Source organism: Condylura cristata, unplaced genomic scaffold (assembly GCF_000260355.1).
Source record: "Condylura cristata isolate star-nosed mole 26May11 unplaced genomic scaffold, ConCri1.0 scaffold00016, whole genome shotgun sequence".
NCBI lineage: Eukaryota > Metazoa > Chordata > Mammalia > Eulipotyphla > Talpidae > Condylura > Condylura cristata.
In genome coordinates, this window is record NW_004567117.1 from 32,673,067 (window position 1) to 32,679,045 (window position 5,979).

Genomic DNA, 5,979 nt, shown 5'->3' on the forward strand with positions numbered 1-5,979 from the left:
GGGCGGCGGGCCCCATGGCGGACAGGGCCCCGGCCCTGCTCAGCGCGCAAACACCTTTCCTCTGGGGAGGCGGCGGGGCAGGCGACCTGGCCTGAGGAGCGCCAGGGCCGCCCGGAGGCCGGAGAGGGCGGGGTGGAGGGGCAGGGAAGGAGCAGAGGTAGGTGCCTAGGTGGGTGGGTGGGGACGGCAGCGGGGCGGGCTGTGGAGGTGGCAGCGGCTCCCCTCTCAGGCTTTCTTTTGTTTCATGGCCTTAGCCAGCCCCCGGCGCGCGCGGCGGCGGCGGCGACGCCCCACGCCGCTCACCGAATGAAGCCGGTGCGCTCTGATTGGCCGCTTTTAATCGCTGCGAGCCCGCCCTCTCTCCCCGCAGCCTTCTAACTCCTTTCCCTGGCCCCACCCCCACTCTCTTCTAGGGCTCCGCCCCACTTCTCTCTAGCGCTTTCTGATTGGGTGACTGGAACAAGACAGCCCCGTAGCTTTCTCCTTCCGTCCTTTCCCCTCCCCCCCACCCTCCCCTTTCCCCACTGGCTCGTGAGGAGAGGGGCTGTGATTGTTCGCTTTACACGTCAATCTTTGTGACATACGCAGTGGGGGCGGGGAAAAGGAGGCGGGACGAAGACTCTAACTGAAGTGGAAACCTGACGAGTAGGGGCTTCTGCGCAGGCGCGAGCTATTAGAACGCACACCTGAGTTTCTTTTCGTGCCACCTTCTTGCTCACCTAGCTCAGGGTTTTTAGGGCACTGTGTGCGTGGCCACGGAGTGAACTGTAGTCATGTGCCCGGAGGACGTTGTTTCTCCGGGTTGAGGAAGAGATTTTCCCCTTTCTGGGTAAGGGCCTAGGGAGAGTTATGGAAGGAGGGGCTAGTGAAGTTTCCTCCTATCCAGCCGCGGGGGTGGTTTCCTGAACCGCGTGGCTGCTGGGCCTTCCCTGCGCTGCCCGGGGAAAGCTCCACCCTCTGGGCACGGACCTCCCACGCCCTGCTGGCAGAGTCCTGGGCAAGGCCGGCTAGTTACAGCGGGATCGTTAAAATCCTGAGCACCTTCGATTCCTTGGGTTATCTCAAGGAAATTAAATCATTGTTACCTCCGCCGACACACTTTTCTCACAGTTTTGCCCAGATGATCCCACACATCGGCTCTCCTAGGAGTTTATTTTATACGGTTCGTTGAAGACAAAGCCTATTCCTTTCCTTCGTTTTAAGCCTCCAACGCCCCTTCCATCCTTGAGTACCAGGCAGTCTCCCAGGTTTTAACCGACAGTGATGTCCATGCAGGTAGAATGCCAGCAACATAATGTAACAAGTATTTCTATACCCCCCTCCCACTAAAGTAAATAGTTTTAATAAATATACTGTGTTAAGTATACTCTTATTTCAACACAGTCAATGTAAGATTATGATAATTTCCCATGACTTTTTGAATGTGTGTATATAACAAATTATGTCAACACACACACAACATTCAATTCAGTGCACTTCACTGTAGCCATAACTCACGAGCAAACTACTAGGAGCCCTTGACTCCTGACTAACTTGGGACCCTTTCCACCTTGAATATATTTACTGTACCTTGTCTCAGGTGGGTAGCTTGTGAATGAACTTCAATTTTGCCCCTAGTTTTCTAAAATTTTCTGGGATCTTACAGGCACTAGTCAAAGAGAAAGCTGAAAGATAACTTTTGTGGCCCTGTGCACAATCTCACATTTCCTCCACCCTGCCATTCAAAGGCCTAGAAAATTTTAGCCAACACTGGACCTTTCCTGTTTCTCTAAGTTTCCCTAATTTTCATCTAGCTCTGTATGTTGCTTCTCTTGAGAACTCATTTGTAACTGTAGGCTCTGGAGCAAGATTTCAACACTGAGTAGTACATCAAAGTCAAGAAAAACTTTTTAAAAAGACACAAAACATGGGAGAGGCAAAATCTGAATATTTAGATTTAGCGGACACAGAGGGGAGACTTGGATATGTATTTTTAAAAGTCACACATGTTGCTCTGAAGCTCAGCCAGGGTTGAAAACACTGATGCAGCATGTGAGTTTGGAGTTTATAGAAAGCATCTTGCCATGAACTGTACTGAAACATGACTCTTTTTCTTTCCTACCTCCCCAGTTAGTACAGGTTTCTCTAATTTACTGTACCTCTACCCTTTTTCTGATATTGTGTCATAATATTTCATGGCTTCTTGATAAAGATACTGGATCCTTTTTAATGTACCAATGAGTAGCTTGTATAGTCAGACATTTTCCTATGCTTGCTATGCTTGTTGTTTTGTTTTCAACAATAACCATTCTTCAATGGGTAGATGTTGCAACAAAGCAAATGTCATCAAGGTAGAGAGTCAAATAAAGTGTGCAATGGCCACTCCCAGAATATAACAGTCGTTGGAAGAAAATACATAGACTCTCTAACGAAACTCCTAGAGGTTCATTTCCCCAACTCTCTGCACGACTTTGTCACTTACTGTTCACCACTTTGTCTTAGTTGCTCTTCTCCAGGGCCTAATGAAAAAGCCATAGCAGGAATTCATGTATTTCTCATTCGAGAGTGGGAGAGAAGAGGTTCATGGGAGATATGCCCTATTCTGTCAATACATGGGGGCATGTCACATTCAGCTAAGATTTTTAAAAATGCTAAATAGTTTAATTTAGGTGGTCATAATATGAAAATTGCTTTCTGCTCCATTCTTCCATAATAAATGAGGTTTCATACATTCCCAAACACAAATTATACTTTCATACATTAATTTATACTTGATCAATAATGTAATTTATGGACAAAGCAGGAGATATTGACGCTCAGGGACCTTCCCATATAGGTCTAAATTTATTATCTTTTTGTAAATCTTGTTTATGAAGCAAATTTAAGATTTGCTTTTGCTTTCAAGAATGACTAGGATTCTTTTATTTAAATCCCTTAAACAATCCAATTCCTTTTCTCCCCACAGCCACACTAATTTGCATCTGAATGTTTCTCTGTCAATCCCCAGGCTGCCTTTTGTGACATGGGTTAATATAATGCTCTAGTGCAGAAGAGTTGCTTTAAGAATGTTAGGACAAACAAGAAAACTACAGAATCTGTTACATTTTATCAACCAGCAGACTGACTGCTGAACTAGCCTTTTTTTTTCTTTAAAGACTTATTTATTTATGCCAGAGATACAGGCCAGAGGTGCAGGGTATGAACAGATTCACCGGAGACAGAGTGGGGAGCAGAACAGGCAGATTGATTGGAATACACTGTTGAGGGGAGCAGCTGATGGGTCAAGAGAGGTCTGTTCTCCTCTTTGTGGGTCAGCTCCCTGGATGGGGGGTGAATTTGTGCTGCAGTGGCTGCAGATAGCTCCATAGTGCTGCTGTTTAACCCCTTGCACCACCAGGGAGGGCCCTGAACTAACCTTTTAAAAAAGAATTTTATTTATTTACACACAGAAGAATTGGATGGAGTGTAAACTAGAGATTGGGGGTGGGGTATGGGGGCGAGGTGGTGATGAGAGGATTCACCAGAGAGAGTGAGGATCAGATCTATTGAAATACACCTCTGAGGGGAGCAGCTGTGCCATGTGGGTCAACTACCTGGCCAAGGATCAAACTCATGCTGCAGTGGCTTCCTATATCTTGATAGTACTGAGACTTAAACTCTTGTGCCACCAGGGAGACTCTGAACTAGCTTTTTAAACCAATGCTATTAAGGTAGAAACAACTGCAAATTAAACAAAACTCGAATTTCTAGTAATAAAGCAGAGGAGGGTTAGACAGTTTAAAAGTAATGTCATAAAAAAGGACTGCTCCTAGAAAGCCCAAATGAAACATTTGCTTCATTTTAAAGCAGGACAACTTTCTTTAAAGTAGGGTGTCCCCTGGGAGCAGCAGGACCTGAATGGAACATGTCATTGTCCTGCTTGACTTGTTCCCAAGTTTCTGGGAACAAGGTCTCCCACCTGGAATTCCAGGCCTTCCTGTTGGTTTCATCTCCCAGGTGCTCAAATCTTCCATAAACCTGCTCAAATGTTTCCTCTGTTAATAAACAGGAAGTCTTCCTTCCACATCCAGCTACCACTCTCTCTTCTTGGATCAACTTCTCCATTTGCGATCTGCTTGCCTCCACTAATGTCCACTGCAATGTATCCATGGCTCTTGCTGCTTTGAATTAATTCTCATCACTGAATCTAATGAGTGCTTTTGCCCTTATTCAGTTGAACCTTTCCGGGGCAGAACCATCAGCTGCTCCCTAAAGCACTTTCTTTCTTTGCCTTCTTGATGCCTTCCCTCCTACTCCATAGCATGCCTCTGTCTCCTTTGCATGCTCAAAGTCCCTATGAGTATTCATCAAAGAACTGTCTCAGGCCTCCTTTCTGATTATTCCATAGTCGCCACCTAAAACTTGTATCCAGTTCCAAGATTATTTACCTTGTTGGCAATTCCTACACCTGTATTGTCATTCAAGTTCAACTTCCCAGACTTAAATCTCAGTTAAAATCCACTCTTCAGGTGATAGCACAGGGTGATTTGGCTATGGGAAGCCCACGGGGATTACAAATGGGATGAAAATGCACAAAATGATGTAAAAATAAACTGTTATGTGTGTGTGTATTTGTGTGTATCCCGCTTTTCAGCTTACTATTAAATACTTCTAGCTACTCAGTTCCTCTGACCAAAGCCTGGTTGGCATTTCTTGACTTCATTAATTTTCATAGTCAGTTAAGGCTAAGTTCCATGAGTCATATCTCCCGGTTCTCAAGTTCATCTGTCGTTTGGCACCTTTATCACCATTACCCACAATCTAGTCCTTTAGATTCTTGTGCCTCCCTCAATAATATTCTTAGATTCAGTCTTGCTCCCTTCAAATTCTTTGCATGCTGCAGCTAGATGATTTCAATTCATGTTTACTTCCACTTCCCTGCTTAAATCCCTTTTTGTTGTCCTTAGGATAACATGCAAAAATTTTCACATAACTTGCAGGTCTTCTGCACCTGGGCGCTATCTACCTCTTGAGCCTCCTGTCATGTTATTTCTCCTCTTGCATTCCTGTCCTCAAGAGAGGCTGTCTAGCAGCTATTCCTATATTGTAAATACACTTACTAGGCCTGCAGGCCTGGATGATGTAGCTCACCGGCCTACTCTTAGTTTAGCTAACTCCCACTTTCCCCTCTGGGCTGAGTTTAGACATTTCTCTGGGATGTCGTCCCTCATCCAGGTAAGGTCAGGTGCCATTTGTAGTAGGCTCCCATTGCACCTTGCATATCTTTAGTAACACTTCACACCTTATTGTTTAGTTTTCCTTCCTTTGTTGTCCTTCTTGAGCCAATGTCTGCCATATTCCCTGGCATATATACATGCAGCTGACTAAATGGATATTCATTGAATAAACGTAAGCGTTACCCTAAGTATTTCGCCATTTTCCAAATATTGAAGTCACCTTTCTTTGTATCTTTGCTGTGTTGTTTCTCTCTCTAGATATTTACTGTCTGTCCTTACCCTTCCCAACTCTACTTATCTTTAAGCCTCAGTTTAAACTCGACTTCTTTTTAGATTTATTTATTAATGTATAGAAGAACTGGGGTACAGGCCAGAGGTGCAGGAGGTGAGAGGATTCACCAGAGACAAGAGTGTGAAGCAGAATAGGAAGACTGACAAAGTACACTGCTGAGGGGAGCAGTGGGTGGGTCGGGAGAGACCTTCTGAACCATGTCGGGTTAGCTCCCTGACCAAGCATTGAACTCAGGCCATAGCAGTGATAGTGCTGAGACTTAACCCCTCGGCCACCAGGGAGGCCCCCTTAAATTCAACTTCTAACATATAACCATAATCAATACCATCCCTCTCCTCGGGAAGATGCACACAAAGGCAACACTGCATATTTCTTCTATTTTTAACCACCCTCTGAAGTCTGTCTTCGCATGGATCTCTTTTGGCTTCATAGACCTGTGATACCAACTGACTAGCTCTTCACTAAACCCATTTCTTCTTCTTCTGAGACCAC